Below are 23,001 nucleotides of genomic sequence, written 5' to 3' on the forward strand. Positions count from 1 at the left end.
AAAAAAAAAAATCTCAAAAACCTGTATACAAATGTTTGTAGCAGCTTTGTAACAGCCCCAAACTGGAAATAATTAAAATTTCCTGCAGTAGTGAATGGTTAAACAAACTATGGGACATCCACACTATGGGGTGCTATTCAGTAATAAAAGGAACAGATCATTGATACAAGCAATAATTTGCATGGGCCTCTGCCCAATGGTTGAGTGAAAAACTCCAGTCTTAAAAGGTCGCATATTCTATGATTCCATCTATATCACATTCTTAAAATTACAGAATTATAGAGATGGAGAATAGATTCGAAATTGCCAGGAGTTATGGATGGTGGGAGATGACCATAAAGGAGTAGTGCAAGGGAAATCTTTGTGGTGATAAAATAGTTCTGTATCTTGAATGCAGTGGTTACACAATCTACGCATTATATCAATGTCAACTTCTTGGTTTTGATATTGTGGTATAGTTATGTAAAATGTAACCACTAAGGAGAATGGGGTAAAGGATACCCCAGACCTCTCTATTTTCCAACTTCCTATGAATCCATAATTATTTCAATAAAAACCTTTTTTTTTTTAAATAGAGTGAGTTTAAATACCTTTTAATTATTTGGAACATTTTGGAAAATACAGACAATCCTGAAGGAAAAAAATACCTTCTACAAATCATTTTCCAAGCTTCATGTAGGTTTTTAAAAAGCTGTCTATAAAACCTGACATAGATTTACTTATATGCAGATGCACTTGTGACAGAAAATGCTACGGTAGTAATTTACAGTGGAACCAAGTTTTGCATGCATGCACAGTAAAGAATATTTCAGTGATCCTACTTAAGGTACTGGTATGAACAATAAAGTTGTTGAAAAGCTAGCATTTCTCATTAATACTGTCCAAATGGTCAAAATAATATACACATAAAAGCATATAAGCTAATATATTAGGAGCCATACAGGATTTCAGAAAATTAAGACTGGTAATCAAAGTTAATTTTTTAAAGATTTTATTTATTTATTTATTTGAGAGAGAGAGAGAGAGAGAAAGCACATGAGGTGGGGAGGGCAACAGGAGAGGGAGAAGCAGACTCCCCACTGAGCAGGGAGCCTGACATGAGGCTCGATCCAGAACCCCGAGATCATGACCTGAGCTAAGGGCAGACAACTTAACCCACCGAACCACCGAGGTGCCCCTCAAAGTTAATTTTTTTTTTAAGGATTTTATTTATTTATTTGAGAGAGAGAGACTGAGAGAGAGAGAGCATGAAAGGGGGGAGGGTCGGAGGGAGAAGCAGACTCCCTGCTGAGCAGGGAGCCCGATGCGGGACTCGATCCCGGGACTCCAGGATCATGACCTGAGCCGAAGGCAGTTGCTTAACCAACTGAGCCACCCAGGCGCCCAAAGTTAATTTTTAATGACAACATACCCATACAATATTCAATGGCACCAATTTTTATGTGGAAAATGTCATTAGCTATAAATGCCTCCTTCCTGTAAGAATGTTCTCAAAGGCAAATGCCTCTGCCATTTAAGATAAAAGGTGAAATTTTTCTTATATTTGAATATTTTCCTCTCTAAACTATTGAATTGCCAAGTGCCTGATCAAAGGCAATCCTCACATATGCTTCAATACTTCTCAAAATAAAAACTTTTTTAAAAACACTTACTTCACAGCAATGATACAAGGATAATCCAAGTCTGTTACACTAACTAACATAGCACACTGCTGGTTCATAGGGAGATTTCAATACAAGTGGTTAAATCTGAATATTGTATTCTTGTCATAGTCATCACATAAACATGTATATAAAATTTCCATTGAGAAGCTTTAATGGGGGGAAATTAGGAAATAGCATAAGAACAACAAAAGTTCAAGTGTATTAATATTGTGGAATTGAAAAGTAAGTGCACATAATTTTTGAAACATCAACTATGTGCTTAAACCTCACGAAACAAAAAATGAGAAATAGCAGTTTAAACAGTGAAGCAGATTCTATCTTTCCCATCAAAGGGCACATGGCCTGGATTGAGCCTGAGACAAGAGACACTGTTATTTCTTTGTATAAATAAATTTCCTCCCCCAGTCCTTCTTTCTTCAGAAATGTGTCACATAGCATTTTGATGCACTGAGAGTGAGTCTACTGTTTAAGGATATGTATTTTTTCACATACTTGAAAATTCAAGCCCTGTCCTTCTGGCGCCCAACGATAAAAGTAGTGGGTTGGAGGAGCATGGAAATCTCTGGCTCTTTTAGACTTGAAGTCACTATGCTGATCTCCCAATTGGCCTCTTCATCAGGGACGTTCAGTGCTCCCTTCACTTCCTTTTTCTTCCCTTTCCCTTTTTTATTTTGTTTTTGTTTTTGTTTTTGCATGATTTTTTCTGTGCACTATTTTTGCCTTGCATACCACCTTTCAAATCTCACTAGTGCTCAGGGTCAGCTCCAGGCAGAACAGAGAAGCCTCTGCTTGTCCTATGGCGTATCCCCTCCCATGGATTCCCAGTATCAAAGGTGGCTCCCTGGATGCCTTCCTTGGTGGCCGACTCTAATTTTTTCCTACTTTCCTCTCTTCCCTGTTCTAATCCAAAGGTGTCATTCTGTTGCATCTTCTCAGCTTCTACTATTGGGTGAAGGAAGGTTTGCTATTCTTCTAAGGTTACCTGCTTTTATATTAATATTGTGTATTTTATTTTGCTGAATACCATTTCTTAAATGCCATGTGGAACATGTCACTGCTCAGGAAGATTGTTGGCAAAATCTAAACCTGGCTCCCAAGCTCTCCGTAATACACACCTACCTTGTAAAAGAGTGTAGTGGGGTGTAAGTAGCAGTTTTCCCTTCACCATTAGCCTCGCGAAGGCATTGGTATAAAATTATAAGTAATCCAGATATATACAGATGTGTCTTATTTATACTAAGTGCAGTGCAGGCCTCATTAACTAAAAAGTGGTCCAAAAAAATTGGAAGCAAAGAAAGCCATTCACACCTGAAATGGTGTTGTGTCTCGAATTTTATAGGCCATTGTTGTTAAGACTCCTTCAGTTATTATTCTTTCTGCATTGCCTAAATACAACCCTGTTTCCGAATTCTTAAAACCAAGCGAACCATTTTTTAGTTGAGCTCATATATGTGCCATCTTGATCTTTTTGGGGTGCAGCCCAAAAAATTGGACTTGAGCACATTTATTATTTTACCCAACATTATTTCCCATGGCACCTTCAAAAGCTTCCCTTCATTATGTTTTCAGCACTCCAAGAACCTGCTATGATCAGTCTTGGCTCTACTTATTAGATTGGAATGTCTTTGAGAACCAAAAGGCATCTTGTTCCTATATTAATTCTTCACAGCACTGAAATGGTATTGTATACATAGGGTAGTATAAACTGTTTATATGATGACATCTTCTCTTGACCTGAATGATCTCCTCCTCCAAATCCTACCATATTTTTAAGGCACCAGTCAAATTTCACCTCTTTTATCAACTACTCTCATCCCTGCTTTCATATCTGGGAAGTTAGTTACTATCATTCAATTTATCTTTTAACATAATATTGTCTTGTGTTGTTGTTAATGCCATTCATATATGCCTGTTTTCTCTCCCCAACTTGGCTTTCAGTACTTTATTGTATCCTTTTTCTTTTTCAAGAAAATAAGTAGCTTTATTAACATGGCAACTTTTTTCCCTTCATAGTAGGGTTTTGACCCCAAATATTTATCAGTTCTGCTATGTAAATGAACTTATGGCTGGACTACTTACGGAACCTTGAAGATACCTATTCCCTGTCCAGTGTAGGGTCCAATGTAGACAGTCCTCACTTTTCTTCCCCAGCCCCTCAACAGCCTCTGTAAATATCTCTTTCATTTCATGTCCAGAATCCCCTGAAATGCATCAGGGGATTCCATCAACTTGTATAGAATACCAAGATCTTGTCTTCTGTTCTAGGTTACGTGTCAAATAAAGCTGAGTCAGGCTTGTCCAAACAAACTGACCAAATGGGTTATGTCAATTAGTGTGTCACATGAAATTTAAATTTTGAACAAAACACCCTCTCCTCCTTTGGTCTCACCCAGAAATTAAAGTCTCAAAATATAGACAATACCATCATCTGCTCCTTCTTCTGATTCATCCATCCTAGCCATGTACGCCCCATTCACATCCCCAGCTGAGGTCTGGTCCCTTGTTCAGCTTCTTTAGTACTTGTTGCATGGAGTTGTCTTCTAGAAGTAATGTAGCTCCTTCAGTGCCTCCAGAGCTGGAGAAATCCAATTCTGAGTCTCATGAGTCACACCCAGACCTAAAGTTCTGGGGAGCTATCCAGTCACACAAGAAAGAGCAAAGCACCTCGACATTTAGAAATAACCAGACTTCAGGAACAAATCCAGTTCTTGCAAGAGTTTACAATCTAGGCCCTAAATCTCTTGTGTGAGAGCGTTTTCAAAAAAAAAAAAAAAAAAGAACTTTCCCAAACAAAACATTTAGCAATCCAAATTCATATTGAAGTCATCAACCACAGACCAACCATAACAGAAACATAGTATAAGTGAGGACAGCATGTGGACAGAGAAGACAAAAAGGACGAGAAAACACAGAAGGCTCTCTAGTTTCAGCTTCTCTATGGTGTCAATCTCCATCAGTTGACCCGAAACCACCGGCTGTAAACTGCCGATCCTCCAAGATGATTTGTTTGCTTTTCTCGGTCTCCTAGACTAGGTCAATCAATACCTCACTGCCATCTTTAGAATCTCTTTGGCCTCCTCTTTGGCCTTCTTTGCATTGTTTGGTCATTCCTCGACTCCATCTTTTGGGTTCTAAAGATGATCCAGTGTGCTTTCCTCCGAGGCCTTCGCATGGGTTTTTATTTGGATGAGCAGACCTTCCATTTTCCACAGCGTGCTCCTATTCTACATATAAGCTCTCCCCTGCACTCAAGTGCAAGATGTTATGTCCTCCTGCATCTTGCTGATGATTAGAAGCAGGAATTGCTTGAAATCTTCCTTAGACTCCAGTGCTTCCACTTTCCCTGGTTCTAATAGTTTGATGATGACCAACGGCTGTATTTTTCCTGCTACTCCAGAATTACAGCATCAATGTGAGCAGAGAAGCAGCAACAAAATGGAGACCCAGCTGTCAACGAGAGCTCTGCGTGTTGAGGCCCCTTTCAAGACATGACTGTGCTTCTGTTTGAATAAATCTTTAGGCCCATGATGGAGATGCTTCTGCCCAGGGTGCAAAGTCAGAAAACCAAAACTTAGATAATTTTTGTGTCCCTGTAAACGCACTGCTTGACCAGAAATGTAGTATATCCAACTAGCCAATCCCCAAACTCCAAGCCAACTCTGGGCCTCTCACCTCAAACAAGATTGACTATGGGGCCCCAGGCAATCAGATGTTTTCCATTTGCCTCTTCCTTATTCTTTAGTCATCCTATAAAAGCTTTTTGCCTTCTGCCCCATTTTGTAGTTCTCTGAGACTGTCCACTTCATGAAGTATTAAAGAAAGTTTGTATCACCTCAATTGTCTTTTTTTTTTAAAGATTTTATTTATTTATTTGAGAGAGAGAATGAGAAACAGAGAGCATGAGAGGGAGGAGGGTGAGAGGGAGAAGCAGACTCCCTGCTGAGCAGGGAGCCTGATGTGGGACTCGATTCCAGGACTCCAGGATCATGACCTGAGCTGAAGGCAGTCGCTTAACCAACTGAGCCACCCAGACGCCCCTTCAGTTGTCTTCTCTAATCATTTTTAATACCTCTTTATGGACTTGCTGCTCATAGAACCTATTATATCCTTTTCTGTATCTTCTTTTATATCAGTACTTATATTTACCAAACGGTTGCCAGACCATACCTCAATAAATACGTCATAGCCATGAGGACCCTCTGTGGACAATCTTGAGGATTGTTATCATCATAAATTTAAGGTCTTCAGTTTCAGCAGGGACCAGGGCTGCTCAAGAATGTTTTTACGTATCCCTGAAGATTCTTCCACCATTCCCTACTTTGGATACTTCAAACGTTTACCACTCTTTGCAAGACCTCTACCTCGCCTCTAACTGCCACTCTCTCAGCAAGGGGTTTTATCTTCTACTCACTGAGAAAATAAAGGAGAAGTTCTCAAACCTTAGTGTTCATGAAAATTAATCTGAAATAAAAGGCAAAAAAAAAAAATAAGCTCACAGCTTGATTCAGTTGGCCTCAGATAAGGCCATATTCATACCAAGCCAACTGGGTGACTCTGATACTGAAATATGGTGGTTGCCCTTAGAAAAACACTGTCAAGTAGGACCTACACCAGTTATCAACTTATACCCCAAATGGATCCTACCGAGTGCACAGAAGAATGAAAGAAATAGCTTTATCCAAAAAATGACAAAGATTTCTAATACCAGGACCAAAGGGAAATTCGGCTTGCTTCTTACATACCTTACACTGTAGGAATATAGTAGTCATAATCATGGCTAATTCATACATTACCTTACAGGGGTGACATAGATGACTTAGCTCTGGTGTCCACCTCCTCATCCAGAAACTCTAGCTTCTGGCACAGTCCTCTCCAAGTGTTCCGAGCAGACTCACAGGCTTTACTCTCTTGGCAGCCACACTGTTCCACTAGCTACCCCTCGATGTTCAGCCAGGCAATGCAGCCACCCGGGCTCCTTTTGTGGACACAACTGTCTCCCTTCCCGGGGCTTCCATGTGCACTATAATGAGTGTGCCATGATGATTTCTACCCATCCTGCACTCTTGCTCCAGGGGTATCATATAAGCAGAGCTGTTGCACACCAGTGGTTAGCCGTAGGTTTGTTCCACAGCCGCTCTGCCATTATTCCGACACATCCCGACTGGCTCCGTACGGAGCTCATGGTTGTTCCTCATTTTTTCCAACGCAAAGCAATTCTCCACTAGTGGCCACCCTAAACCCTCCTAGTATGTATGCTCTGTGGTACAATGTGATGGAATGAAGAAAGCAGCTCCTTACCCATCGTGTTACATGACAGTAAAGTAATATTGACTGTGCCCTGATGTGTCACAGAGTTTAGTGAAAGAGGTCTTCCATTTTTTAATTAAAACTTTGGAAAACAGTGCGGATGTTCCTCAAAAATTTAAAAATAGAGCTACCCTATGACCCAGCATTTGCACTACTGGGCATTTACCCCAAAGACAGATGTAGTGAAAAGAAGGACCATATGCACCCCAATGTTCATAGCAGCAATGTCTGCAATAGCCAAACTGTGGAAAGAGTCGAGATGCCCTTCAACAGATGAATGGATAAAGAAGATGTGGTCCATATATACAATGGAATATTACTCAGCCATCAGAAAGGATGAATATCCAATTTTTCATCAACATGGATGGGACTGGAGGAGATTATGCTAAGTGAAATAAGTCAAGCAGAGAAAGTCAATTATCATATGGTTTCACTTATTTGTGGAACATAAGGAATAGCTTGGAGGACATTAGGAGAAGGAAGGGAAAAATGAAGGGGGGGGGAATTGGAGGGAGAGATGAACCATGAGAGACTATGGACTCTGAGAAACAAACAGGGTTTTTTTGGGGGGGTGAAGGGATTGGTTAGCCTGGTGATGAGTATTAAGGAGGGCACGTACTGCATGGAGGACTGGGTGTTATATGAAAACAATGGATCGTGGGTCACCACATCAAAAAACTAATGATGTATTGTATGGTGACTCACATAACATAATAAAATTAAAAAAAAAAAAGCCCCTCCAAAAAAAAAAAATAAAAATAAAAGCTTTCTCTTTAGGACACAATCATGTATCCAAGGGGCTGAACTGAGAAACACATTTCACTAATAACTATGGCACTCAATTCTGATAGTTTCTGATGCTTCAAATATATATTAATATGCTGTGTCTTTAACACAGAATAGTTAATACATATTTATATGTGTTTAATAAAATATATTTATATACTTAATATACAGTTGACCCTTGAACGATACAGGTTTGAACTGCACAGATCCACTTACACATGAATTTCTTCAATAAATACGATATAGCACAGTAAATGTATTTTCTTTTCCTAATGATTTTCTTAATAATGTTTGCCTTTCTATAGCTCCCTTCATTGTAAAAATACAGTATTAATCCATATAACATACGAAATATGTGTTAATCAACTATTATCAGTAAGGCATCCAGTCAATAGTAGGTTATTAGCAGTTAAGTTTTGAGGGATTCTCAGCTGTACAGGGACCAACACCCCTAGTCCCCACATTGTGCAAGGGGGCAACTGTATATAAGCATGTATGTGTGTTTTTAGGCAAATCCACCCTGACCCGCACAAATGGAAGTCTGTCTGATCATATCACATTTACTCAGTTATTTCAGACCCAGTAAACACAGGTTAGTTTCTTACCCAGAAAGTACCTCAACTTTCATATAAAAATCTTCTAAGCTGGTAAACCCTCAGCACCCATTTATTAGGCAAGTCTGAAACTCTCAAAATTGAGCCTGCTTCACTGTTATTTACAAATTCTTTTTCTTCTTGGTTATCTCATCTGTCTTTGCCCAAAATACTGTGAGGAAAATGAAGGAGCTCTTACTGTTTTCTTCTCTGATCAGTGACGATAGCAAGGCTCAAGAGTGGTTGAGGTCTCATGGCTGGGACCTCAGAGAGTTGAGTGGAGGGTTGAACCCCGCTGTGATTAACTCTAAAGCTGGTGCTTTCTTTCCCTAATACAAGACTGCTTGAGCATGCAGGCTCTGGGGTACTTCTGAGCTTAAACCCCACTCTGTCAATTGTTGGTTCCTGAGAGTCAATTCATGCCTCAGTTTCCTAAACCTTAAATTTTCTATCCTTATCTACTTCTTAGGTTTGTAGTGAGCTTTGAATGAAATAAAATAATGCACTTTCATTGGAATAAAATGGAATAGCTTAGTTGAGTTCCTTGCACACCGTGGGTGCTCGACAAAAGTCACTCTTTTTGGTCACCTGTGTCTTACAGAACTAGAGCCTCATGTTGCATGCAGAAAGGCTTTATACACCTCCCAAATTCAAATACATAGATGCTTGCCCAAAGATCCATTTGTAACTAAAGCTAATCCTGTTAAGTATAGCTTTATGTATAGCAAGACTTGATCTGAGTGTTGCCATGACATAAAAATCCTGGAGACCCTCTCTTTTCCGGTAGTCTCACCGGGGTCAGGCACTGCTGACCACCTAGTCTCTGACAGGGTTTAGAAACACAAAGTTTCCATCTTGGCCAGGATTCATCCTCACTCTATTGTGCTTTCAGGATGCTTAGGATGGTGCCGGTGTTAACTAAGTTAACCTCACTCTAGAAACATGTGCTTGAAAACAAGAATGAGAAACAAGGCAGTGCAAACAATTGCCCTGACAGTTGCCTCTAGGGCTGATTTGTTTGATAACATAAGTCATCATTGTGCATCCACCCCCTCTTCCAGCCTAGGACAAACTTGTATCAAATGAGGGAGTTCAGCAAGGATGATGGGGTGAAATTCCTGCAGAAATCACTACAATAATCCACAAAACTTAATATAAAAGTAAGAAAAGGGGGGGGTGGTCAGAACAGTTATAAATCCTTCCCATTATTTCACACATATTTTGAAGTGCTAAGTGGAAACAATGCCATAATATGATGCTATCTTTGAATCCCAGAGGAATATCCTATTTGGGGGCACCTAGGTGGCTCAGTTGGTTGAGTGTCAGCTCAAGTTATGATCTCAGGGTCATGAGATCAAGCCCCACGTCAGGCTCCACCCTCAGCAGAGAGTTTGCTTGTCCCTCTCCCTCTGCTCCTCTCCCTGCTCTCTCTTTCTCTCTCTCAAATAAATGAATAAAATATTTTTTAAAAAGGAATATCCTATTTTAAATTACTATTAGGTGCTAATTCTAAGAGCACCCACAATAATACTATTGCTATGGGCAGATATAGAAATAATAAGTGGAGGTTTTCTCTTTAATTTCTACCTGTCTACTACTTTTCAGGGTCTCTACTAGAGAACCAGTTTTTATGTAAAGTAACATGAAAACTTTCTGACACTTAAAGCACCATCTAGCATGGATGTCACCTAGCACCGCAGAACGACGTCAGTGAAATATAACAAACAAACAAAAATGCCATGCTGATGTTATTATTTTATATTTACCCTATGGGCACTTTTGCATGAAGAGACTTTCACTGGTTAATTATTATGATATCTTGTGGCAACAATTCCTCCATCCAGTCTTAACTCCCACACCCTTTCTACCTCCACATACCTACTGCAGATTTTTCTGGTAAATGGGTCATTTATTTTGTAGTTAGAAGATATCCAAGTAAAAGTGTATGAATAATAATAGATCAGGAAAGTATATATAATTAGAATGTTTCTGTGTACCTTTAGCACAGATTTTACCAGAAGCTTTTAAGATACCATAACTAAATACTGGCTTTCACTGCTTACTTTTACTGATTTATCTTGCATAGAGGTCTCTGCAACTAAGTAATTGCTGCCATTTGCTTAACTTGAGTTCATTTATTGCATCATAATAGCAAACTGTATATTCTCAATCTTTCTAATGTACAGTTTCTACAGAATTCTTAATGGCTTTGCACTGTAAATAAGTTAGATAGAATATTGATCAAAGAAGTAATCTGGTACAAATGATTAATGTCAGCATAAAACTTTGTGCTGCAGTTATGCATGCAAGGTAACACCAAATCAAAGCTGAGCCAGTATCAATGTGGAGCGAGGACGTACCGGTGTGAAGAAGTGGCTAGACTTCTAGTTTCCAGTCAGGCATGTAAGAGGCTGGAAGTTGCCACTTTGTCCTAATAAGTAAAAATGCTGACAAACTGAAAAATCGACAACTCTTTTTAGATCCATCAGACAAGTGAGGTCACAGGGCAAACCTCTGTCCCCAAAATTGAAGAGACTGACAGATGAATACAGAGAATCACAGCTTACCAGAGCAGAAACTGCCTCCAGATGCAGTGCCAGGTAAGGAAACCTGAACTATAATTGACAAATTGCTGGAGGCTTAATGTGAACAGATCTAAGAGTTAAAAACTTCAGAGAGGGCGCCTGGGTGGCTCAGTTGGTTAAGTGACTGCCTTCGGCTCAGGTCATGATCCCGGAGTCCCGGGATCAAGTCCCACGTCAGGCTCCCTGCTCAGCAGGGAGTCTGCTTCTCCCTCTGACCCTCCTCCCTCTCATGCTCTCTGTCTCTCATTCTCTCTCTCGCAAATAAATAAAAAATCTTAAAAAAAAAAAAAAACTTCAGAGAGACTCAGTCAAGGGGAACTCACACACTTTTGTGAATTTTACCTCCATGAACTTCTACCAGGTTCTCGTAGTGAAAGCTCAGAAAAATTCCCCCTGCTTCCAGCAGGGAGAAGGGGGAAAGAACCACTTTTAAATATACCACAAAGTTCTGTAGAACTTAGTAGAAAGTTCTTAGTAGAAACTATATAGCCAGAGCCTAATCTGCTGGGGTTTTATTAGAGTCTAACTGACGGGGGAGAGGAGGGAAATGCCCAACTCCACCCTCCTCTAGACATCCTGCTCCCCAGAATGGGGAAGTTAGGAGGGAGACTGAGGGACTCATGTGAAGTTCATAGTCCAGAGGTACAAGATCACTGAATACTGAGATCTCATCATAGGGCTATAGAACACCTCCCCTCACCCAAACCTTACCACCACATTACTCAAGGCCTATTTGCAGTAGTACCTTTTACCCAGTACAGTGTGTTCAGTTATCAAGAAAAAAATGACAAAACATACTAAAAGGCAAAAAGACACAATTTGAGGAAACAGAGCAAGCATCAGAACCAGACTCAGATATGGCAAGGATGTTAGAACCAGCAGACCAAAAATTTTACAAAACTAGGATTAATATGCTAAGGGCTGTAACTGAAAAAGTGGATAGTACATAAGAGCAAATGGGCACTGTAAGCAGAAGGGTGGAAATTCTGAGGAAGAACCAAAAAAGAATGCTAGAGATCAAAAACACTGTAACAGAGATGAATATAACTGTAACATTCATCAACAAAAACACTGTAACAGCCATATCAGTATGGCTGAGGAGGGAATTCCTGAGCTTGAGGATCTCTCAATAGAAATCACAAAGTTAAAAATGAAAGAGAAGAAAAAAAAAGATAAACAGAATATCCAAGAACTAAGGAACTACAAAAACCATACATGTAATAGAAATTCCAGAAGGAGAAGAAATATATAAAGGAACCGAAGAATTATATGAAATAATAGTGAGAATTTCTGCAAATGATTGTCAGAGATGAAACCACAGATCCAAGAAGCTCAGAAAATACCAAGCAGGACAAATGACAGACAAATACAGAACTATTATTATTTCATTCCAAACCCATGACAATAATTTGAATAACCGTCATCCCCGTTTCCCAGATGTAACTTCTCCAAGGTAACATGGTCTTGAAACCTAGGTCTGTCTAAAGCCCTAACTTAAACAGTGAATCATAGTGCCTCCAGATAATGATATCAGCTACTATTTTTTGTTATTTACCATGTACGGATAATTACTCTAACCATTTAAAGTATATCATATAACCTCAGTATAGTCTACTCTATCTACAACCTTGTGAGATAGTTGTTATTATGTCTACTTTACAAATGAGAAAACTGAGGTCTAGAGAGGTAAAATAATTTGACCAAAAATATTTAAATTAACACTTGTAAGAATACAGATCCTTTATTTTTTAACCTGTAAGTTAAAACTTGTATGTAAAGTGAAGGTTGAAAGTGGGGCGCCTGGGTGGCTCAGTTGGTTAAGCGACTGCCTTCGGCTCAGGTCATGATCCTGGAGTCCCTGGATCGAGTCCCGCATCGGGCTCCCTGCTCGGCAGGGAGTCTGCTTCTCCCTCTGACCCTCCCAACCCTCCCCCCTCTCATGTGCTCTCTCTCTCAGTCTCTCTCTCTCAAATAAATAAATAAAATCTTTAAAAAAAAAAAAGTGTAAGGCAAGATGTTCACTCAACCATTCTAGTACTTGTTGTGCTATGCTCACCATTTACATAAATCGACTTTACCGGTCTGGACTGGGAGCCAGTATTAGGTGAAGGGAAAGAGCTCAGCTCAGCCTAATCGTACTACTTATTAAACTTGAGATCTTAAAGTATTCCCTTTGTGCCTCAAATTCCTCATGTATAAAATGGGCATGTTACCTGCCTCATAGAGCCATTGAAGGGAACACTGAGTTCTTTTTTTAAAATTTCTACTTATTTATTTTAAGTAATCTCTATACCCAAAGTTAGGCTTGAAATCACAATCCCGAGATCAAGAGGCATATGCTCTACCCCTGAGCCAGCCAGGTGCCCCAGAAACACTGAGTTCTAGCATGTAACTTAAAGCAGGACATTGTATGTAGGAAGTACTCAAAATAATAGCTGTCATTACTTAATATTTTTCTCTTTAAAATTACTCTTTTTAACCTACACAAATGCATTTTTAAAAGAAACTGGTATTTTAGTCATAAGTGGAAAAATAATTTCGCTTATATAACCACATGGAAACCTTAAAAATAAATACAATTAAAGCAATACTATTGAATTCTGTTGCCAACCAAGATTTCTGAGCCTAAGAATTGTCCTCTGCTTATTAACAGGGAAGCTTTTGTGTTAGAGAGATGTGAAAATATGCTAACATTAACCTGAGATCTACTCAGAGGGTCAGGGAAAGGATTAGAGAGCAAATAACTTCCTCACCATGTGAATCCATTTTATTTAAAGCTGGTGTGTTACCATCCTTAAAAAAAAAAGGAAAAAAAAAAAGCTCTTGCAGTTTGGGAAAAAGCATTATAACTGAACATTCCCTTTTATCTGCTGGGAATCATATCTTTTACTGTAAACATATATGGGAAGTATTTTTGTTCTTTTAAAACCATAGCGAATATTTTGAGGGAATCTGAATTATAAATCATCACAAAAAGCAAGGAATGTGAACTTACAACCTAAGCCAGAGAAAGCTGGAGCCTTCATCATATGAAAGGGATAGCAATTATCTCTGCTCTGAAATGAGGTGTTATGAACTATTGTCACCACATGAGTTAGACAGAGGACCTTACTGAGCTGTTCAGAAGTGACTATGCATTTAACACCAAGATGATAGAGAAAGTCTGCTTCTGCCTCAGAAGCAGAAAAATCCCAAATAACAAGGGAAACCACCATCCGAGGCTATGGCAGCTCTATTTCAAGATTTTAGCTCTATTTTAGCTTCAACAAAAGGTCCAACCAGTCTGGCTCTCTGAAAGGTCTAGAATTGCCAAACACGCTGAAGGGGCAAGGGATATGAGAGGCAATATGACATGGTAATAAAAGTGGCAGATGTAAAGTAAGCAAGGATCTGGCTTGCTCAAGGAACAAGGGGACATGGAACAGTATGAAACAGGAATGACTTTGAAGTCTGGGTCCTAGCACAGCCTCTGGCCCTGGGAGGTGGTGCAAGTCCAGGCAAGTCATCTACACTCTCTTACTAAACTCTCTGAGGCAGAGACCATGGATCCTGCCTCTAAAGTATGCTGAGGGTAGATCGAAATAAAGTCCATAAAGGACATGACCTACGCTAAAAATTCAATTGTGACAGAGACACACACAAATACAATCTGTGGGCACTTTTTGAACCTTGTTTTTGAACAAATTCACTATAGAAAGAGAAAATTGAGTTAGTAGGTAAATATAAAACATAGGCTGGGTGGTAGATGCTGTTAAATTAATAATTGCTAATATCATTGGGTGTAGCAATGGTACTGTGTTTTTTTAAAATCCTTACCCTCTTAGAAAACATACAGAATTTTTTTACAGGTAAAGTGATACATTAGCTTTAAGTGATTTCTTTTAAGAGATTCAAACAAAAAACCCCAGTGGTATTAGGTGAAACAAGAATGGCAGGGGCGCTTGGGTGGCTCAGTCTGTTAAGCATCTGCCTTTGGCTCAGGTCAAGATCCCAGGGTCCTGGGATGAAGCCCTGCTCAGTGGGGAGCCTGCTTCTCCCTCTCCCTCTGCCCCTCCCCCCTGCTCATGCTTGCTCTCTCTTTCTCCCTCTCTCTCAAATAAATCAATAAAATCTTTTTTAAAAATGGCACAAGATGATGGGTCCATGTAAATTCATTATGTATTTTCTCTATTTTTGTGGGCCTTTGAAAATCCCTACCCCCCCCATAAACTTTTAAAATAAATAAAAGACACCAACAACAGTCAATACATATCCTCTTGTTTTCAACGTTATTATTGTCATTGTACAGTCAGTGTAGAACTTCCTGAAGGCTTTGGCAGAAATGCTTGGTCCACACAATAAAAGGAAGTGCTTCTACACAGAGAAATCTGAAGACCAGCATAAACCCACAGAGAAGTAAGATTAAGAGAGAGAGGGAGAAAAAAAAAAAAAAAAAACAGGTTTAGAGCAAGATGAGTTGACCTAGAGTGGTCTAGCTTGGAGAAAAATCTAGAAATTAACTTTTTTTGGAAATGAAATCAGACTGCTACCAATCCCAGAAGAAATCCCAATCCATATCTTTGTTTAAGCTCAGGTCTTTCTTAGTCTTAAGCCTGTGTTCATTTTACTGCAGCCAAGCTTATGTTTTTGTTTTTCCATTAGTTCTTTCAATTGCTTCTTAGAAAATGGCTCTTTTTATTTAGGGCTTTAATTTGATCATGGCTTTGTCAAGAGGATGGGAATAAATCTCTCTCAGCCTTTGAAGAAGTCAGTCATGAAGGGAGACACCTTCAGGACGCTGGTAACCAGATAGACCAATTCAAGAAACCCCACCTGATGTAAGGAGCTGGGACAGATGGAAGGAAGGGGCTTTCAGGGATGGCTGCAGATGTAACATGAGCAAGGTTCTGGATAACTCCGGAACTATAGATAGGACATACATGGAGTCAATAAAAAAAAGTTGTCAAAATCAGTCTGGAATAGATAAATATAATTTTGAAATTAGTGTCTCCATGTTCATTTTTTTTAATCTACCAAAGGGCAAAATTGTACATATACAGCAGTTCAAATGATGTAAAATATACAGAGCACTTCCAACATGCCTGGCACACAGCAAACACTGGGTAAATGTTAACTATTGCTAATATACTTGCAACTTTGCTCACTATTCCAAGCAATTCTGGCAAAAGCAGATGCCTTTGATCCATAAATGTAGCTATGTGGGAGACACTACTGATTTTTTTTTATTTGAATTATTTTCTTTTTTATTATGTTATGTTAATCACCACACATTACATCATTAGTTTTTGATGTGGTGTTCCATGACTCATTGTTTGTGTATAACACCCAGTGCTCCATGCAGAACGTGCCCTCTTTAATACCCATCACCAAGCTAACCCATCCCCCCCTTCCCCTCCCCTCTAGAACCCTCAGTTCGTTTCTCAGAGTCCATAGTCTCTCATGGTTCGTCTCCCCCTCCAATTTCCCCCCCTTCATTTTTCCCTTCCTACTGTCTTCTTCTTCTTTTTTTTTTTTTAACATATAATGTATTATTTGTTTCAGAGGTACAGTTCTGTGATTTAACAGTCTTACACAATTCACAGCGCTCACCATAGCACATACCCTCCCCAATGTCTATCACGACACTATTGATTTTACAAGCAGCTCAGCAAATCAAAGGTACGCAACACCATTCAAATTTATATAAACTACATCCTCTTTATTGTTCCACATTTAAATTATAATCCCAATGTGTTTTTGTCAGTCCTGAATACTGTCAAGGTGCCTGTTCAGCTTGGAGCATTGTTTTTTTCTGGCGTATTCTAATTTCTAGATTCTAGAATTAGATGCTAATATCTAATTCCAATATTCTTTTGTAGAATTTTTTTCGAGTTTCCTGATTTTTTTTGCCTTGTTTTGTTTTTTTGGCTTATAGATAGGAGTAGCCTTTCCAACAGAAAGAGTGATATGAATATTACAAGGAAAGGCCTGGATAGCCACAAACGTCTTCCTTCCAGGTTTGGCCACAACTATAAAATCCCCACATTAGTCATTCCTTTGAAGGCATGGTAGGCTTCTGCTAAATGTAACTAACCATTAGGGGGAAAAGCAAACACGTAAAGCTTTTGTGGGCTATAAAGACTCCTCCTTCAATTCTTTTATCAATTTCCCCAGCATGCATTCATTTATTCATTAAACAGTTCAACAGAACATTATTGAATCCATACCTGGGAGATGGGGGATTGCAAAATGGAATGATCTCTGCTTCCAGCCCTGAGGAACTCAGTTACCGAAGGAGACTCTAGGTATCACAGTGAGGAGTGCCACCACTGGAATCAGACAAACTGGATTCCAACAGTAGCTTTGCCATTCTCCAGCTATTTTCCCTTGAACAAACTGCTCCATGCTTCCCCATTCTCTGAAGTGTCCTAGAACTTACCATCTTGGCCATTCACTTGCAGTTAATCATCAGTTCCTGTCCTGTGATGTTACTAGATTGTTGTAGTCAATTATTATTTATCTATTGCATTGTTTTATAACTTTTGAAGTGTTTATGCTTTCCTTCCTGAACTGGATTGTAATTTCCAAAAGCTAGGGCTTTGACCACTATTACTATTATCTTTTAGGTCTTAGGTAATATCCCATATATAGCTGGCATTTAATTAGTAATCATTAATTGACATATTGGCTGATATTTCTACAGAAAAACATTACAGTTGGAGTTCATGAACTGGAAATTGTTTGAATTAATGAACATCATTTTTTACTTACTAAATGTTACGATTTTAGAATACATGTAAACATATCAATTAATTTTGTTAAAATTTTCTCAGAGAGGGAAGAATTTATGTGTTTCCTATGTAAAAGAATTCTTGAAATCCACAAGACAATATGGAGCACAATTCCTGGTTTACTTATACTGTCTGCTGAGCAGAGAAAACCTTTCCTTGTATGAACAGACAGTGAAGGAGGGGGAATGAGGAGGAGGAGGGAGAAGGAACAGAGAAGGAGAAGGGGGAAGAGATGGGGAAGAGTGGAGGAGAAGGGAGAAAGAGGGGGGAGGAAAGAGAAAAAGGAGGGGTAGATAAAGAGGAAGGAGAGCAGCAAGAGAAGGGAAAGGTTCTCTTATGATTATACTGGTGGGCAAAGCCCCTTCCAAAAAAGGATCCTGTTTCTGCTAAACCAGTTTTGATCATTTTCTTCCTTAAATATCTCATATACAATATAAGGTAGATTTTTCAGTGGTATGGTCAAGGCTGTCTTTGAAGGTCATTCTGATGGCTTAGAGGAAGGTAAGATTGCAGTCATGGAAGGCAGGTCAAGGAAGAGCCAAGGAGAGCTATAACTGCAACAATGGAAAGAGGGAGAAGGCTTTGTAAAATTTTCACAGGTTAAAAAAAATGGACATATCTCTACTTACCAAGATTTTAGTGTCTTTCTTCTATAATTGATAGGGGTGGAACATAAAGCAATATACATGTTATTACAATTAACTCTAGTGAGGAAAGCATGAAACTAAGTTACAGAAAATTCCAAAATCACCATGAGGTTCATGATGCCTCCCCTCCACCCACCACCTGTCAAACACACACACGCACACAAAAGCCAACAAAACTCTGATTTCTCTTATCCAGTTTCATTTGAAAAGCATACACCTGGTAAATTCTGCTTTCTTCACAGCCAGCAATGGGATATGAAATTCCATGTTATTCTTGAACCTTAAAATAACTGTAAATGATTACAACTAAAAAAATCTAAGTAGAATTGAAGAGCCTGTGAATGTAAAAATTTTCCATAGTTCTGGATCTTCTCATTTATATAGTTGAGATTATTCTTTATAGTATTCATATGCTTAGGTAAAAAAAAAAAAAAAAGTCATATTAAAAAAAAAAGTCATTCCTGACAGGGCAGGGAGATGGCCCTGTAAGTCCAAAGTGATGAGAAGATGGTGATTGTGGCGTAAATGGTGTACCAGCCTCTGCCTGCTTCCTCCCTTTGACAAAGCAAGTTATTTAATGTGGTGAGAAAGTAAGTGTTGAAGCAGTATCATTATTTACTAGAAATCACATGTCATGAGTTCAGTTAAAAAAAAAAAAGAGGAAGTTCAGGCTAAGCAAAACTTGGGTCAGCAGATGGCTTACGTAAATATGTAGGTGAGGTATGACTGAGAAAGTAGGGCCCCTGCAGAATCCCACAGAAACAGCCTCCAGACCCAGAACCCTTCTCTCCTTCAGAGCAAAACTTCCAAGCAGAGAGGAAGACTAAAAGGCAGTCACAATAGCACAAATAACCAAATGACAGTCACCTATGTGACGTGATTTCAGAAGCACACACATATGCACACACCACTTCCTTCCACCTAAAAAAACCTCTGAGAGTTTTTTGAAACTTGCCTTGTTTCTGCCAAAGTACAAATAGAAATGGTGTGAACTGAATTCACTTGAATTTTTTGGAAAAGAAGGAAGTTTGAAGCATGGCTTAGGACAGACTTAGAGACAAATCATTGTTCTTTTCCACCATAAGTTTACACATATATTGATTATGTGACCATCTTCAGAAGATCATATTGAAATGTGAATTAGCGTGAGGACCCTCTTTATCGTTCAAACCAATTCACCTCTCTCTTCCCCTCCAATGAGCACTCGCCAGGGAGTCCTTGATTAAAATTCATGCCCATGACAGTGTGGGTACTTGCTGTTTCCCTCACCACAGTGCTCTCCTGGCGACACAGACAGATGGGTTTCCTGTCAGTTACTCCTCAACCCAGAAGGCACTCCACAGCGAAGCTTCTGTAAGCACACACTTCAAATTCTGTCAACCCTCCAAGGCTAATTTATTTTCCTTCTTGACACTTCTCACTTTCCTCTTCACACTTTGTGTATTTAAAATACAAGCTCTACTTATGAATTCATTCATTCAACAAACGTTATTTGAGCTCCTAACCCATGGCAGGCACTCTTCCAGGGCCTTGTAACTCAGCAAAGAACAACAGATAAAGGTTCTTGCCCTCAAGGGGCTCATGTTCTCATTGTGAAGTAGTAGTGCTCCTATGATAAACATAATAAACAAAGAAATAAATGTTAATATCAATGCTTTAGAGGAAAGAAAAAAAAGCAGAGCACGTTAAGGAGGATCAGGAGTGTCAGGTTGTGTGGGGAGGAGTAGAGTGCAATAAGAAATAGAATCAGAGTAGGCCTCAGAGAGAAGGGGAAATTTCATCAAAGAATTAGAGGAGGTGAGGGTATTGGTCTTGCTGGTATCTGATGGATGGAAGAACACTCCAGGCAAGGGGAACCACTAACATAAGGACCTGAAGCAGAAGCATGTGTGGCAAGTTCCAAGAACACTAAAAAGGTCATTGTGGCTAGAGATGAACAAGGGAAGAGTATAGGAGAGACTGTCCTAGAGTCAAGGAGGGCCAAGTTCATACTGAGGAAGTAGTCTTTTACCGTGAGTGAAACTAGGAGCCATTGCAGGGTTTGGAGCAGAGACAGGAAATGATCTGACTGATGGTTTAGAGGCTCATTCTCCTATGAGTTGACAATAGTCTGCAGAGAGGTAAGAAGAAAATGAGACCATACATAAAGAAACACTACTGTATGTCTGGTCCATGGGATACAAAAAGTTTTGGTTGAATGGATTAATATATGAAAGAATGGAATATGGAGGCTGAGGAATGAGACACAGAGTTCCTCACAAGCATGAGGTAATGGGTGATATGTTTTCACATCTTTGGAAATCAGACAGTACATTAAGGTCAAACATTAGAATTATGTGTTATGTGAATGTGTATGTTTCTATCTATATACATATGTATAAATATTTACTGCTTGTCTTCTGTGTGAAAGCACTTTTACTTTTGACAAATGCCTTCACCTAATTTACGCTGCATGTACAAATGTGTGCATACCATAGTGTTCGTTAATGCTAACCTCCATATAATAGGGCTGCTTTCATTTCCTGAAAAATAGCATATTCTAATACTGTCAAGCTGAGGTCAATTTTTTTTTTTTTAAATTCTGAACTTTGTAGAAGGAATCTGTTCTTACAAACTGAAGGTCATGGTTTCAATTCCCACTTAGGTATATTAGTTTGAGAAGAGGGAAAATTTTCTACAGTCACAGATTTTTTTTTCTCAACCCAAAAAACTTCTAGTAAGCAGGCATGAAAAAGGGCCAAAAGAATGTACCTGGAAAGCCCTCTACAAACCTATCTGGAAGAAAAAGAAAGGACTAATGGCTATGAACAGCAGCTTGATATATGAAGGTCAACAGACAAGTAAAATGTACTATCTTTAAACATGCCAATAGAGTTTCAAGATTATCACTGTCAAGACTGAACAATCTTGGGGCGCCTGGTGGCTCAGTCTTTAAGCGTCTGCCTTCAGCTCAGATCATGATCCCAGGGTCCTGGGATCGAGCCCCGCATCGGGCTCCCTGCTCAGCGGGAAGCCTGCTTCTCCCTCTCCCACTCCCCCTGCTTGTGTTCCCTCCCTTGCTGTGTCTCTCTCTGTCAAATAAATAAAATCTTTTTTTAAAAAAAAGACTAAACAATCTTTTTTTTAATTTTTTTAATTTTTTTATTTTTTTAAAGATTTATTTATTTATTTATTTGAGAGAGAGAGAATGAGAGAGAGCCCATGAGAGGGGGGAGGGTCAGAGGGAGAAGCAGACTCCCTGCCGAGCAGGGAGCCCGATGCAGGACTCGATCCAGGGACTCCAGGATCATGACCTGAGCCGAAGGCAGTCGCTTAACCAACTGAGCCACCCAGGCGCCCAAGACTAAACAATCTTAAGGTTTGAAGAAATTGCCTCATTCATCTGACTATTCATAAATAATTATCGAGCATGTACTGTATGCCTGGCACTGGAAATGCAAATTGAACAGGACAATATCTGTGCCTGGATAATAATTGCATTTCCAACTAGAATAACATCACCCTCCAGGAGGGAAAATTCGCTCTTGGGCAAGTTGAAAAGACTTTGCACTTTTAATTTATAAAATACAAATATGCATACTGTGTTCTGTGATATTAAAATTTAATGGGGAGGGTTGATTAGAGGGAAAAATATCTAAAAAAACTCCTTAGGAGGGCAAAAACAAACACAAAAGATTGAGAAATATTTGTCTACTGGGAATCGAGTGATTATGATAAAATACAGTAACTGGGGGCGCCTGAGTGGCTCAGTCGGTTAAGTGTCTGCCTTCGGCTCAGGTCATGATCCCTGGGTCCTGGGATCGAGCCCCGCATTGGGCTCCATGCTCAAGTGGGGAGCCTGCTTCTCCCTCTCCCTCTGCCATTCTCTCTACTTGTGCTCTCTGGCTCTATCTCCCTGTCAAATAAATAAATAAAAATTTTTTTTTAAAGATTACATAAAATAAAATAAAATAAAATACAGTAACTGCAGCGATAGGGAAAGTGTAGGGTGTTGTGGGAACACAGACCAAACACACCAAAGTTTATACCGAAGGGGAAGTCAAGGAAGCCTTCCTGGGAGAAGTCACACCTCAGCAGAGCTGTAAGAGATGACCAATAGGATTTGTTCAGGCAAGCAGGTGAGGAATGGTTTGCTAGAATCAAGGAAGAGGAAGAGCTTATGCAAAAGACCTGGACAATCACTCACATGGACTTTTATGGAGTGGAGCAAAATCTCTATAAAACCCATCTAGCTTGGCTAATTTGGCTTGTTGATTCATGAAGTTAGATAGGCCACAGAGAAAACACTGAAAACTGAAAGCTGAATTTGTGTCATGTTTTGGACCTCACATTTGTCCTCTCTTCCATAAGGGGCTTTCTCTCCATTGTTTGCCATTATCACAGTGAGGCCCTCACTACCTCCTGCCGGAGAATTCCAACAGCCCCCTTACTGTCTCCCACCAGTGTCCCTATAGCAGCAGAACAACAGAGTGAGCTGAGGAAGTCATGTACTAAACTGAACCACCTGGAGAATGTGCCCAATGTCCCCTTCCTCTGCGCTGGAATCTTCATGTAGATCCAAATCAACTCTGCCAGCTAAATGTTTGCAAATGAGGCTATAAACCACTGGTTCAAGCAAATTTGAGTGCTCCATTAAGTCCGTACTTCTT

The 23,001-nt window shown here is 39.5% G+C and overlaps 1 protein-coding gene across 1 annotated transcript in view; it reads right to left on the reverse strand.

Annotated features, from left to right (window-relative positions):
• The window catches only part of DTHD1 (death domain containing 1), a 62,545-nt gene that overhangs the window by 3,867 nt on the left and 35,677 nt on the right, over positions 1–23,001 (reverse strand).

The sequence above is a fragment of the Mirounga leonina genome, unplaced genomic scaffold (assembly GCF_011800145.1).
Source record: "Mirounga leonina isolate KUSES-001 unplaced genomic scaffold, KU_Mleo_1.0 Mir_129, whole genome shotgun sequence".
Lineage (NCBI taxonomy): Eukaryota > Metazoa > Chordata > Mammalia > Carnivora > Phocidae > Mirounga > Mirounga leonina.